The sequence below is a fragment of the Anolis sagrei genome, chromosome 1 (assembly GCF_037176765.1).
Source record: "Anolis sagrei isolate rAnoSag1 chromosome 1, rAnoSag1.mat, whole genome shotgun sequence".
Taxonomy (NCBI): Eukaryota; Metazoa; Chordata; class Lepidosauria; order Squamata; family Dactyloidae; genus Anolis; species Anolis sagrei.
The window spans coordinates 274001743-274017370 of NC_090021.1; the positions used below are offsets into that span (position 1 = coordinate 274001743).

A 15628-nucleotide genomic window follows, 5' to 3' on the forward strand; every position below is an offset into this window, starting at 1 on the left:
AATCCTCTGCCATGTAAATGGATGCCCTTTTGTGCAAGAAACAGTTTTTGCATGGCATATATTGTTTCCGTTTGCACAAACAATTTCTTTTGAGCAAAAAATCTCACAGAATGAAATGAAAAATAAATTAAAAATATCAAAATACAAAAGTTCAACCAGAGAGTGAAATATCAAAACTGCACTAATTTAGGAATCATATCCATACCAGTCACTTGAAGGTAGGAGCCCTTGGTGGTGCAGTAGGTTAAACCCCTGTGTCAGCAGAACTGAAGACTGACAGGACACAGGTTCTAATTCGGGGAGAGTGTGGGTGAGCTTTCTCTATCAGCTCCAGCTCCTCATGTGGGGACATGAGAGAATACTTCCACAAGGATGTTAACACATCAAAAAACATCCAGGTATCTCCTGGCCAACATCCTTGCAGATAGTCAATTCTCTGACACCAGAAGCGACTTGCAGTTTCTCAAGTCGCTCCTGACACGATAAAAAAAACTTGAAGGTAGGGAAACAGATAAACTTCCAACAAGCTCTGAGGCCCTATCCACATGGGCAAAAAAAAATCCATACTCACACAGGTCCTTGTACTGCTGGCACATACTCTGCTTCTCCAAAGTGAATGCAGGTATGTCAGACTTTGATGCAATTTTTAAAAACATATTTCTTTTCTGTAGTTTTAGGGGGAAAAAGGGTTTTTTTTACATGTGACCTTAATTGGCATCAGAGTGGAATTGAGGGGTGGTAGGCAACTGTGTGATGGATTAGCTAAAAAAGCAAATGAAATTGCAAGCTGAATCAAAAGGAATATAGTATCTAGATCAAGGGAACTCATAGTAGTACTCTATTCTGCTTTGGTCAGACCTCATCTGGAATACTGTGTACAGTTCTGGGCATCACAACTCAAGAACCATGTTGACACTCTGGAACATGTCCAAAGAAGGGTGACTAAAATGGTAAAAGGTATGAAGGTCAAGCCATATGAGAAATTATGTAGGGAGCTGGGTATGTTTAGCTTGGAGAAAAGAAGGCTGAGAAGGAAAATGGTAGTCATGTTTAAATATTTGAAAGGCTATCACATTGAGAAGAGGGCAAGCTTGCTTTCTGCTACTCTGGAGACAAAGACATGGTACAATGGATTACATTGCAAGAAAGGAGATTCCACCTAAATATTTGAAAAAAGACTCATGAAAATAGATTCCATCTTAACATTGGGTATGTGTATGCTTAATATTTATTATGTTATTAAATGTTATCACATGGGTCTCTCAGCATAATAATTTAAACACTGTCTCGCTGGGAAGAAGGGCTGTAATAGGATCAGATGTGAGATGGATCAGCAATGAGCCTGACTGTGGGGTGGGGATGGAAGCAGATCAGATGTGGGGCAATCAAACCAAGCTGAATAAGTCAGCTTTTGAACCTGTGAACTTTTACACGAAGAAATATATTCCATCGTTCCCCACTGTGTCCTTGAGGTACTGATATTTTCAAAGTTTTATGGCCCACTTGATGCCAATGTTCCTCACACACCTTCTTCCACTAGCTTTCTTTAATTATTAAATATTGTAACATATATATCCCCACATCTCCATTTTGTTATTTCCACTTCATGTAATAAAAGATAAATCAATTCCTTCAGTCCTAATTCTTCCTTTCCTTAAGTAATTGATAAACAATAAAACAGAATGTCTGAGAATCAATTGCTGAGAATCAACTTAGAGTGCCTTCTTAATAAACCATCAACCTTCAGGCATTTTCTATAGCTAAGGAAACACCAGCCTGTTGCATTAAAAGAAACCAGCTCAATTTAATTAATTTTCAAAGTGTGCTTATTATACACCTAGATTCATCTCAGAAAGGCATACGATTCTCCAACTCAGTTGATCATATATAATAAAAGACACATTTTTCTCACTAGCTATAATGTCTTGCTTTCTGCAGGTAGTTATGAGCAGATTTATAGGAAGCTATATGTCACTAAATATCATGGGCATTTCCTAGCTAAACTTCCTCAGCTAACAATATTTGATCCAAGTGGAAGCAGAAAAATACACAGTTCTTTCACTTCTATAGATCACATCCTTCTGTGATATATTCAAAATCACCAGCAAAAGAATTACATTCATCTTTGGAACAGTATGCTGGCTGGCATTGGTGCTGTCTTGTGCACTCTGCTCTCAGAGAATCATACAACCATAAAATCTTAAAATTACAAGAAATACTCAATTACAAAAACAAGATAAAATTACTAGCTTGCCAAGTTCTGAACAAGATAGCTTCCATAGGTTTATTTTTAAGTTGAATGTATATGTAAGTCGGAACAGGTACATTTTAAATAGGGGTAGATTTCCCTCACTTTCTGTTGTCTCACACCCATTCTTAAGTATGAGTCATTTGTGAGTTGGATGCCTGATCAGTTTTATCCAACTTTAACATGGGAAACAGTAAGCTTTCTCCCAGGTTTATTATTTAAAAGGAGCAAGTTCAAAACTAAGATAGCTTTCCAAAATGGAGGAATTGCAGTTTAATAAATTTCTTCTCTAATGGCACACATCTAGGGAAAGCAATGATGTTTCTCTGACCAACCATTAAATGCAAAGAGAATCTATTCACCTTACCAAGACTGATGTTTCGGTAAATGACCTCGTGACAGATGGAAGTGTCAGTGAAGCTAGGGGAAGACCTTCTAATACTGCTGTCTTTGTTTTTCTGTCCACCTTACTTGCTTGGAAGATTAGTCTTTTCCCTTTCCTTTTTTCTTTGATAAGCCAGGTCTAGGAAATTTCTTCCTAGTGCAATTCATAGCAAAATCATGATCTGTTTGCACTGGCCCAACATCTCAATTTCATGCAGAGGTTGAACCAAATGACATCCTGATTCATAATGTGGCCTTCTGGTCCACATTACAAGAAGTCATGGAATGCTTCCAAATTTTAGTGAAATTCCAGAGCGGCCCCACACTCCAGGATTAATGTGTACAGATATACCCACTCTAAACTGAAATGATCAGCTGTTCACACAGTGTCACAACTCCCTTTTCCATATACTAAAGCTTATGTTGTCCACTCACTGCAGTAAAAGGCCATGGAGGTCAAACTCCTTGAACTTTAGCTGACATTAACAGAGGTGCCCACATGAACAGGGAAAAGAAGGGAGAATTTTTTTCATATTGATCCAAAGGCAGTGATGGAGACATCTAAGTCCCACTGGCTGGTCTGGACACCACTCCACTGCTCTGTGGGATGGAGATTGACAGTGAAGCGTATGTAGATGTGTCCCTAGTTGAATAAAATGACTATGGTATCTATGTTTATGATGGTTTTGAAAGGATGGCTGTTTTATGAATTTGGTATCATTTTCTTGAGCAGTTCTCTTCTAGTTCCAAACATGGTATTAACTTGTGAACATTGCTTCCATGAGCACCTGTCAATTCTATCAACCACTCCCAAAGATCTAACTGAATCATTCTAGGGGCATAGAGGTTTTGCCACCTTTTGGGCATTCCAAAATACCAAAAAGTTCTCTTTCTCCATATTTCTAGAACTTCACTTTTTTGTTTTTGGAAATGATGGTGATGCACTTACTTTTGGTCTAGAGCCAAACATTACTCTTCAAGCAAGTATACCCCAATTTCATTAAATGTATGAAGTGAATATATGCACACCATTTATACATATTTGGGGATCCAAACAGTGAGATAAAAATTATTATTTATTTATTTACAGCATTTATATTCCACCCTTCTCACCCCGCAGGGGACTCAGGGCGGATTACATGTACACATATATGGCAAACATTCAATGTCAATTTTAACATACAACATATACAGACATACACAGAGGCTATTTAACTTTTTCTGGCCACCTGGGGAGCTGTCGCTTTCATCGTCCATCTGCGACACTGATGAAGTACTTCCGCATTCCCCACATGCTTTTTTGCTGGAGTGCTTTGCTGGAGTCTTTTTTATGGCCTCATAAATTAGTCAATTTAGCCTCCCCACACTTTAAGGTGGTACCTAATTTTCCTACTTGACAGATGTAACTGTCTTTCGGGTTGCAAAGGTCGACAACAGGCTACACAATTGGTTGGAAACCCACTCCAACCCGGGCTGGCTTCGAACTCATGACCTTTTGGTCAGAGTGATCTTAAAAGGCAAATTGAATGCAGAAGGTACTGCTGGTCTTGTTTGCTAATTGTTTTTAGTTTTTTTCTCAGTTGTGTACTTTTAAGATTTAAGATTTTTTTATCATTTTAAGTATATTGTAATTTTATAGATGTACACTGCTTAAATAAGATCATCTTGTCACCCATTCCTTCGTTATTTTCATAAGGTTTATCCCCACTCTTCAGTTTATGAGGTGTGTGAGAAAAGAGTATCCCGTTACTTACTTCATGTGATTAATTATTTTTTTTAAAAAAAAAAGGGTGGGGGGAAATCACTTAGTAAGCTATTCAGGCATGCTTAGGAATCTATAGAGCAGCATACTGGGAGGAACACATGCACACATACTGAGAATTAGCAAAGGAAAGGGGGGTGGGGAGATCAAATAAACCATGCCAAATGAAGATGAAATGGAAATCCTTCTTACCTATTTAATCAAGTTTTAATATTCTGTACCCAAGTAAAACTTCAATTTCACATCAGTCCCACTGATGCCCCTTTTTCTCCCCTTTCTCAACACTTGTATATTCACAGCTCAGCTTTCTCTTCTCATACAGAATACACTGAGTAGGCCCTATGAACAAAAAAAAAGTAATTTTGTACAGATTAAAATTTAATGTTCAAGTGATTGGGTTTGTACATTGACAGAGCAGCAAGCCTTCATCAGAGCAGCACTACATGGAATGGTTTCCAACAAGCCATCCATCCTGCAGAAGTGACGGGTGCATTTATTAAAATGTCTCTGGTCTATAAATCAGACCAAGAATTGAAATAAGTACCCTACCCCCACCCTCTGGAATAAATATATAAATATATTGCAGCAGGCCCACTAAAGCAATCGCAATGGCAATTATGAAATATTTCATTTCCCAGTCTTTGTTTTAAGACACTTATTACTTATATTTGAAGGTACCCAAGACAACCACTTTCAAAGTTGCTTGTAGCAAGCAATCCAGTATCTTGCACTAGTGTAACATTTTTTAAAAGAAAAAGAACTGTAGATAGCCTACACCCAGGAATAATGAGGAAACTACAACAGGGAAATATGAGGTAATCTGAAATAGTATTTCCAGCAGAAGCGATTAACATTATTCCAGTTCAGAAAATTAGCTGCAAATGAATATAAAACTACTCCATGACTTCTAGTGGTTATCTAATCCTGAAATCATCTGTTAATCTTCTAAAATTGCCATAGTAATTTTAAAAGTTTTGTATACCAGCCTTCTCACCTCTCTTGAGGGACTATTATGGTTTCCAACCATAATATCACATACACTCAATAAAACATCATAATACATATTACAGTAAAATATTAAAACAGCAATTACAATCAATAACTATAATGGTCAGTCGTCACACTAAAATCGTTGCTCATCACCCTCCATCCATATCTCAGGGTGTTGGCTCACTTGTCGAATGCCTGTCTCCATAACCAAGTCTTCACCAGTTTCCTAAATGTCAGGATAGATGGGGCGGTTCTGATCTCCAGTGGGAGAGAGTTGCAGAGTCAAGGGGCCACCACCGAGAAGGCCCTGTCCCTTGTCCCCACCAGACGCGCTTGCGAGGCCGGTGGGACCGAGAGCAGGGCCTCTCCAGACGATCTTAATAATCTTGATGGTTCATAGGGGAGAATACGTTCGGAGAGGTAAACATGGGGCAAAATTCCTGTTGGAAAATGCACATATTTGCATCAATATATATCCCTGCACTCACAAAAAACACGTCATTTCCTTTCTTTCCCCCTATGGAGACTGCTCCAGCACATGACCTCTTTTAAAAAGCCTGAAACAGCTGATCAGCTGATTGGGCTGCAAAATGGACACAGAGCTGATATAAAGGAAACATGAACAGAGAGCAATTAGAACTCTCTGAGCCTCTTTATTTTAAATGTTATAATATCAAACAGAGCTTAAATAAACAGTTGGGGAAGGGAGAAATCTGGCAGAAGTTTTTTTAAAAAGTCCCTTCATTATGCTTTGAAACTAACATGCGCACATGTGAATCTGCTTAAGATATTCGTATGTGTGCATATACAGTACAGCGTATAACAGAGTGATTTTTTTTAAAAAAACCTTTCAACATATGTCCCCCACCCACCCTACATCTTGATCCAATATAGAGGAAGCCTGTGAGGATGATGAGGGACCCAATCCTGGGACTGACAAGTTTGTGTGGGGAACTGCAGTCAGGCCCCAGGATTTTTTTAACCCCAGTTAAAACCCACATTTTTGTGCTGTCTGGAAGAGCCCTCAGATCATCTATAAGAGTGATGACGGGTACTTAATATAGAACTCAAGAATGCAAAGAATGTTCATCTTACTATGAGAAGGACTTTTACTCAGGTGATAACTCATAAGAGCTACTAGCCATATTAGTATTATTTGAATTTCTAAAACATTTCAAAACCTTCAGTAGGATAGGCCACAAAAGGACATTATATTATTTACATTCACTGGTAATAAAAATATTTTCTAAACAGGAATGCACAAAATGTATGATTAATGTTCCAAATCAAAGCATGTATGCACATGTACACACTCAGGTGTGATCATGAGATAGTTAGGGTCCATGGTACAGTTTGATGTCAATTGCATTCACATAACTGATAGCATATCAGGATTGATGCTTAAACTTCATTAAGAGTTGTTCTAAGTGTGACTCTTATATTTCTCCACAATTTAACCCAATAGGACTTTTTGCTGTTCTATGGAACACAGTGGAGTTTCCTTCTGAATAGATGTGCATAGGATTCTGGGTCTTATGCCAAGTTAGATTACTGGTTATACTTTCTTTTTAAAATCCTTAATATTAAAATAAAAAAGGAGACAGTATAGAGATTTCCTTGAATCCTAATAAAGAGCATGCTTGTGGTTGTCCAAACTGTATTTTAGGATACAATTTTAGGGAAAATTGTATCTGTGGAAGAGCGGCTGAGAAAAAAGAAATGAAAAGCAAAAGGGAGAACTAGAAAGCTTTACCAGGTAGACAAAATTATGTGCCCACACAAAGTTATGTGCCCAGAAAATGTCTTTATTGAGCACTATGGCTAATTTTCCAATAAAAATATATGTGAAAGTATTAAAGGAAATATTTTGCCAAAGTCATCTTATATAATAGCATTAATAAAAGAGGATACTAAAAATGAAGGGCATGCATTGACTGTCTAGAGATTCTTGTACACTGATCTCAACATGTCTCAGCCAAGATAACATACTGGTGTGAGAACTACATTGGCCATCTGGCTCAAGGAAGGAAGAACCTCCCTCACTGGCTTCATATGAGCTTCATGAAGTGATACTTGGGAGTCAAATATGCAGAAGTTTAGATGAGGAGCAGAAAAAAAAAATCTCAATTCTGATAAATCAATTTCATTCATTAAAAAAAACTAGAACAAACAGGCAGACGAAATAGAGACAAAAAGGCATTGAAAAGTAGAAGTGAACCTCACTCTTTTAAAAATATCACAGTGTGCATAATGCATAGAGTTGTGCACAAAATTAATTTCTCCCATTTCTTTGATTTCTTTGGGAACACAAAACAGGAAGCCCCCTCCCTGTATGAAAATCAGCTTGACCGGAAAGCAAGCTGGAACTAATCCCTGCTTTTGTCTGCAGCCATGCACGTCCTAGTACTTGCCTCCTTGCCTTGGAAAGGTGTGTGTGTGTGTGTGGTGTGCAGGCCCAGAAAGATCATGTGCTTGCTAGTAAGAACATGTGCCTGCCAGTCTAGAGTAAGAGGCACTTGGCTACAGGCACTGGCAGGCATGTGCATTTTCTTAATCTCATTTTCTGAGTTTCCAAGGAGAGTGTGTGTGTGGTGTTGCATGCAGGCCCAGAAAACAAGCAGGTGCCTTCCAGTGCCTACAACCAAGTGCCTCCTCTAGAGTAGAAACAGCAGGAAAGAAGCCTCCTTAAAACACATGCAGGGAAGTAGGAGCCTGGGAGGGAAGCCCCCCACCCCCGCTCCTTAATGGTCCAATAGAAAATGGATCTTTGGGGGGCCCAAATCAAAAGCAGTTATAAGCCTTCCCAATTTCAGGAGGCTCCCAAAAATGGATCAGGGCCCCCACCAAAAGCCGAGACACAAAATGGGTCAAGGTTTACCCCAAATGCACAACCCTAATAATACAATGCTACATTTGGCATTGATTTTCCCTCGCACATCTCAAAGTACTCTTGGAGAAGGTGGGGTTTATTTTGTGTGCTGAGAAAGAGGAGGCAGATGCAGGAAGCATCATGACATGTGGCACTTCTGGCACTGAGGCTGAATCATAGAATTATAGAGTTGGAAGAGACCACAGGGGCCATCCAGTCCAGTCCCTTGTCATGTAGGAATAGACTATGGATCAATGTAGTGGCCCATTCTTACCCCATTATGATGCTAACAACAGCCCTATGAAGTTGCAAATTTATAATTGGCTAAAGGTGACAAAATGAGTGTTGTTATGAGGATTTAACCTGATCTATAATGTTCAATGGACAAAGAGCATGATTATGATGACAACAGTTTGTATGAAGGATTTTAGAGAAAGCTGTAGTTTTGAGATGCTCTGATAAAGGAACTTTGATTCTATAGTAGCTTATTTTTAATATACTTTATATTCATTTGAAGTCATGATATGTACACATGTATAGATTCAAAGTTAGTTTTTATTTTGTGTGTTTCTCTCCTTTTTTAGGCTTTCCTAAATTCAGAACATAAATTCCAGGGATCCTTTGCTTAAAGCTGTAACTTAGTGTGATTCTTTTCATTTTTCATCCATACCCTTCTGAATCCATTTTAGTGGTCATCATAAATGCATTTATACTACTCTTTTTTCCCCTAAAATTGGGATTTAAAGTGGCTAACAACTTAAAAAGTGATAAGGTTCAAAATAAATAAAAGATAAATATAAAGTAATTCAATTAAAATACAATTATAATCTAAATAAATAGAAAAGTTGTTAAAAACAAGTCATAAAAATTATGCAACATCTCCTAATCTATTTTTTCTTGGTTTTAACCTATTTTTTTAAATCTTAGATTGTTGTCCATGGCCCAGCCCCAAGACATTGAATTGAACAGCTTTTTAATTTTCATGATGGAACAAGCTTCAAATGACCAACATGGATGAAGTCTCAGCCCTGTCTGTTAAAATGAATAGGGAAGCTGACTCTTCCGACATATTGAGCCACCCACTGGGTTTTGTAGCAGTGGCAGAATGTCACTTCAAATGAAAATACGACTGCTTTACATAGAAGTTCATGAGAGTTGAAGAAAACTGTAGCAGGGAAGCCTCAATGAGTAAATAAAGTTGAAGCTACTTTTGCTCTGTGAGACATAAACCCCCACATGTAGCAGATGGTCTGAGCACTGGGTGAGAAACATAGTATAAAAATGTCAGCTGGATATATTTTTAGAAAAGTTTTATTTTATTAGGAGATTTTTGGCCTTCTTGATGGGTGTACAGACTCAGAACTAATCCACCTCACTACCTCTGAAGATGCTTGCCATAGATGCAGGAAAAACGTCAGGAGAGAATGCCTCTAGAACATGGCCATATAGCCCGAAAAAAACCTACAATAACCCAAATCCATCTAGATTCCAAGACAAAACCTTCCAGGAGCCTTTAAAGCCGTGCTGAGCATAAAATGAATCTTGATTGACATATACTAAAGGGAATCGGACACCATATATCACATTCTTTTGAAGTATTGTCAAACTTTTCTTTTAAAAAAGAATAATATATTCTAATATTTTAAATTACCCAGAACCAATAACAATAATTAGAATCAATAATACAAGATGTCAAGACAATAAGTTACACAGAAATAAAAATAAAACCATTGCGTCAAATTACTATAAGTTTGTAAACCTTTTATTAGCAAAGTAATTTTTCTGATAAAAACAGATTTTTCCCCCCTTTCCTTTAACATCCCACCTCAAAGAAAGGCTTAGGACCCAGGTATGCCAAAGAATGCAGCAGGCCACATACTAGCCACTTTTTGCAACTTTCTAAGACCCCTGGAAAACATCCATCACTGGATCCTCTAGGAAAAGGGTGCATGAAAGCAAAGTGCAAGAATTTTTTTTTTTGTGTCTGTATTAAAATCCTTCTTTAAACTGGAAAAAGGAAGGGTAGAATCTAGTAAAGCAAAACTGGAAGTGGTTGCGTATATTTTTTCCAAAAGTACACTCAGGATGGTTATTGAGGATGAAGAATTACTTTCATGCAGGATGAATGTGTAACTAACTACTTCATCACACTGAAACTTTCATATTTTGAGGGCATGGGGGGAAAGCTCGGGAGTCGGGGGGGGGGGAAGGGCTTGGGAGTGGGGGGGTCCATTTTTCTCCTCCAGGCTTTTGTAAACCTGAAGAAGCAAGATGACTGCGGGGACTCACCCCCCGAGTAGTCCCAGGACTACCCGGTAGTCAGTCCTTACAGGCCCAATACCCCATCAGACACAGGCCTTTCAGGAAGACCTAAATCTAATGGGGTAACTAATTAATTCGAGACAAAGCAAGGTTTACCTGCTTTGTCCTGAATTAATTCACTTTTACCTGAGGCATCATTTGGACATATCATGTAAAAGTCCTACAGGCCTCACATTTTGGGGACTGTCTGGAAGGGCCCTGAGACACAGACCTCAGAAGTTGGCTTCTCAGTATGTTTTCAACCATCACTTAGAATCTGACTACACTAATTTTACCCCACGTTAGGAGAAGTTAAGGAAAGTTTCTGAGCTTCTCTGAAGTGTCTTAGTAGTCTGAAATTTTCAGGAGTATGTGGGAGTGAAAAGCTAGCTGTTTTTGATTTAAAAGTAGTCTCATTATATAGTCACATTGGCCAGTGTTGTGATTTCTTTTCTTTCTTTCTTTTTTAAAAAAATATTATATATTATTAGTGATATTGCATTTCAAACCACAAGGAAATTTTTATAGCTATTTGTCTCTGCAGTGGTGGCCATGGGGCTCTGGAGATTTCTAGCAAAGATGCCTGCCTAACTTGGAGATAAGAGAGAGGAGAGGGGTTGCCCACTCCTTTTCTTCCTCCTCACTCTAAGTCATGGAGGCACCTTTGCTGACATCAGTAAAGGGCCCGAGTGATGGCCAGGAGCTCTCAGGAGCTTTGTCTCTGCTGCTCTAGTGTCAAACAATAACAAAATTAAGGATAACCATCCAGCAGAGCTGAATCAGGTTAGGCCCAACTTAAAGGTCTTTGCTCTTACTAGTACTGCAGTTTGAGAGCGGAGAAGTGGAAACACGTTTGCAGAATCCGTGTCTGTTCTGAAGCAGCAATGCCAGTATGGAACTTGAATACTCGAGGCTGGTCTGGAAACAGCTTGATACTTCATGTATAGCTTGCTGTGGTGGTAGAGCAGAGTCTACATCAGGCATTCTTAAACTGTGACCATCCAGCTATTTGGGCTTCCAACTCTCAGAAATTCTGACCATTGAACTGGTTGTTAGGGCTTCTGGTAGTTGTAGGACTGCAATTTGAGAATGCCTGTTCTTCATGGTCCGGCTGAGTTGAAATTGTGTTGACTCCGCTGGTCTGTCACCATAGTTCTGAAGACACCCAGAAGTGGTCATGGGGAAGCCCATATGTCCCAATCCATCCTATTTTTCCCAAACTGTAGAGGAAAGGTGATAGTAGCAGTGGGCCATAAGGGCAATGGACTGCTCCGCATCAGACCTGGTCATGCTTACCACACTGTGCCCAAGGTAGATAAGCCCTTTGTTCCAGCAATTCAATGTCTATTTTAATTAGGACTAGCAATACATTTAGCTTTCCACCCCTGCTTGCTGGAGTGAGGGAGGGCGATTTGCTCACCTTCAGCAATGGAGACCTTTGGAAAAATAATCCCTGCCGGGATTGTTTTTTGGGGGTGGGGATAGCTTAATCACACAACCCCGCCCTAGAGCTCACTTCAGATCTGGTGCTGACCCATTGTCAAGCCCACTAACAGTGTACTTATTGGATTGTATCCGGGACAGGGTAGGAAATTGGGTTTTTTTTCCACCTACCCTAAACTGTTTCTTTTATGGGCTAATTGGTGTCTGTGAGTCTTAAATAGGCTATCATGTAGGACACAAGGATTGGTTCACATCTCAGTATACACTTAAGGCACCCCTTTGTGGTGTAGGCCAGGAATGGGAACCCATACCTTCAGTTTAAACAACCAAAGTGAGGGAGAACAGAAATGGCCTTGGAGTTCCAGCCCCAGTAAAATCTCCAGACTTGGAACAGAATTCTCTGTGCCATTTCCCTGAGCATTTGCCCTGGAACCAAAGCAGTTTTATTGCACTCAGGGACTCAGGTGTTTTATCCAACTTAGCTGAGGAGTAGGTCTTGGATGGCTAATTCTTCCACACCAATTTCATACCCTTTAAAATTTGGGTCACAGGGAGCTCCCGGTGGCACAGTGGATTAAACCACTGAGCTGCTGAACTTGCTAACCAAAAGATCACAGATTCAAATTCGGGGAGTGGTGTGAGCTCCCACTGTTAGCCCCAGCTTCTGCCTTCTGCCATTACCTAGTTAAATAGGTAATGTTAATAAAAATTGCCCATAGTTATCCCATATTGTTGTGTGGTCTCAGTATTTTGGTGGTTGGGGGCAATTTAGGCTATGGTGCCCTCCCAGAATGAGTTGTGCTCGAAGCAGTAGCTACAGCTGAGTAGCTGAAGGTAATCTGGGTAGAGTCACAATTATAGCGGATTGGGGAGTAAAGGAGATACCTTCCAAGGTAGGCTTTAGAATAGACCTGACACATCCAGTGGTTGAAAAAAAATTGAAGCTTCATGTAGGCCAAGATAATGTTGGCACAGTTAATCATCATCAGTTTTAATAAATGAGCTGCATTTAAGACAGTCTTTATCTACCTTCCTTTACTACATAACAAAAAGAAAGAAAAAGCTTCAGTCAAATACTGGGTGACCTTGCCATAATGAAGTTGTCAAGTAGAATGAAGGTCACTCATGTATGATCCACAGATACATATTGCACAGCTAACACTGCATTAGTTGCCATTGATTGTCTCCTAGCTTTTTCCTGAAAACATTGGTTAGAAAAAACACTATACACAGCAGCAGATCACCTAGGAGAGAGAGCAAACAGGAAACAACACAGTATCAAAATGCATATACACAGCCAGGGAATGCATCTGTGGAGATTCAAAGCTGTCAGATGTGGTATTTAAATTAAACTGTCATCTTCCCTGCTGCATACACTTACAGGCTTTAAAGTGCCCTTTAGAAAACTGTTTCAAACAATAGTAGACAGGCTTGATGTCAACGTGTTGTAAATCATTCTAATTTGCAAGAGGGTGGCAAAGGGGGGAGTAATCAAAATGAAATATTTGTGCATGTTTTGAACTTTTGAAAATTCAGACAAGGATTTAAAATAAGTTCATTTCCTGTTATGAAAACGTGTATTGTATTGATACGATGCAGTTCACCTCTCCCAGGACAGGACAAGGAAAATGATGGGGCTATCTGCTTTCACCAGTTTTTATTAGAGTGAGCTATGATATTCACATGAAACAAGACATTCACATAGAAAAGATGTTCTTGAACTGCAACTGCCATTGTCATTCACCATTTTTAATCCCATTAAACATGGACAGGATCTGTGTGAGAAGAACATGAAGCATATTGTTATTATAGTTCATCTCCCACAGGTAAATAATTACCTAGAGTGAGATTAGCTGCTTTCTGTTACGTTTTGTAGGTATCATGTTGTGGGATGTCATGGGATCCCCATCCTTATTCCTTATTATGTTTAACATCTTTATGAAGCTGTTGGGTAATGTCATCAAGAAGTCAAGAGTTGAGTGCCTTCAGCTTGCTTATGCAACATGTATGCTTATGACAACCAATTATCGTTCTCTTGTCATCAGAGTTAAATGAAAGTTGGCAGGATTTGGATTGTACCTGATGTGGTAAGGTTCTGAAGAAAGGCAACCTCCTCAACTTGAATTTAAATAAAAAGAGGCACTGAAATGATGAATCCAAGGCATAGGGATTGAGTAAGTAACTTAAGCAATTTACTCAGGATTTATTCTGCACAAATTCACACATGGCTGCCTTGAACAGAATGCTTCTCTAGACAGAAAGTTCCAAAATGAGAGGCAGCCACCAAGAAGGCCTGTTCTCGTACCACCATGCCTGCCAGCTGGTCTTGTGATGGTGATAGAACTGAGAGGAGGGTCTCTCCTGATGGTCAGATTCACAAGCTTTTCATTCAGGCAAACTTTTAAAGAAGGACATTTTAAAGATCAAATTGGGGTGTTGTGTAGTGTTTCTGTGAATAGTAAATGGTTTAAATTATTTTAATCTCACCCTGAAGGGGACTCAGAGTAGGGAATATAAAGGTACAATTCAATGTCATACAATACATACCTAGCAAATAAAACATATACATTAAAACAACCACTAAAAACATTTCAATACTTAAAATTATTAAAATCATATAATCCAATATCATAGTCCAAAATTAACATAGTCTAAAATTATTCATTTTGGATTGTTTTATGTTTAATTCTATTTTAATATTTATAGTCTTTAGGGTTTACATTGTATGTTTTCACCAATGTTAACCACTTTGAGCTTCTTAAAGAGAAAAAGATGTAAATGGCCATGGTGGTGATCGTGATGATCATAATAATAACAATAATAATGAATATCACGTGTCATTGACTGGAGTTTGGGACCATCAGTGATTTAGATTCCATCCAGAAGCTTAATCAGTGAAACATTCTTGGGGCATGCTAACCTGTTCCGAGTACTGATCTTGTGATACTAGCTAAAATAATTTATTTCCAATGTTTCATTTATCCATTTGTAATTGCTCAAACAGCATCTGTCACTTTTGGAATCACAGTTTCTTTCTTTTCCCAGAGGTACTTAATCTTGATTTGAAGATTTTATAATCTCATAACCTTTTCATAGTATTTTCCTTTTGGGTTGTTGTAGGTTTTTTCTGGCTATATGGCCATGGTCTAGAGGCATTCTCTCCTGACGTTTCACCTGCATCTATGGCAAGCATCATCAGAGGTAGTGAGGTTTGTTGGAACTAGGCAAAAGGGTTTATTTATCTGTGGAATGACCAGGGTGAGACAAAGGACTCTTTTCTGCTGGGGCTAGGTGTGAATGTTTCAACTGACCACCTTGATTAGCATACAATGGCCTGACTGTGCCTGGGGCCTTTTGTTGAGAGGTAACAGCACAACAAAAATTGCAACAGCACAACAACAAAGAGGAAACAGGCAGGGACATCTATTACCTCTGAGGATGCTTGCCATAGATGCATACGAAACGTCAGGAGAGAATGCCTCTAGAACATGGCCATATAGCCCGAAAAAATCTACAACAACCCAGTGATTCCAGCCATGAAAGCCTTCAACAATACAATATATTCTTTGCTGGTTCAAAAATAGAACAGCAATTAATCATTCACAGATTTCTTTTTAACAAAAAAGAAATA

General features: G+C 38.9%; 1 long non-coding RNA gene across 1 annotated transcript in view; it reads right to left on the reverse strand.

Moving 5' to 3' along the window:
* The window catches only part of LOC132761848 (uncharacterized), a 42037-nt gene that overhangs the window by 1365 nt on the left and 25044 nt on the right, over positions 1-15628 (reverse strand). Inside the window, exon 2 of the long non-coding RNA XR_009630001.2 lies at positions 4587-4733. This is a non-coding gene — a long non-coding RNA (uncharacterized lncRNA). The remainder of the gene's footprint in view (positions 1-4586; positions 4734-15628) is intronic.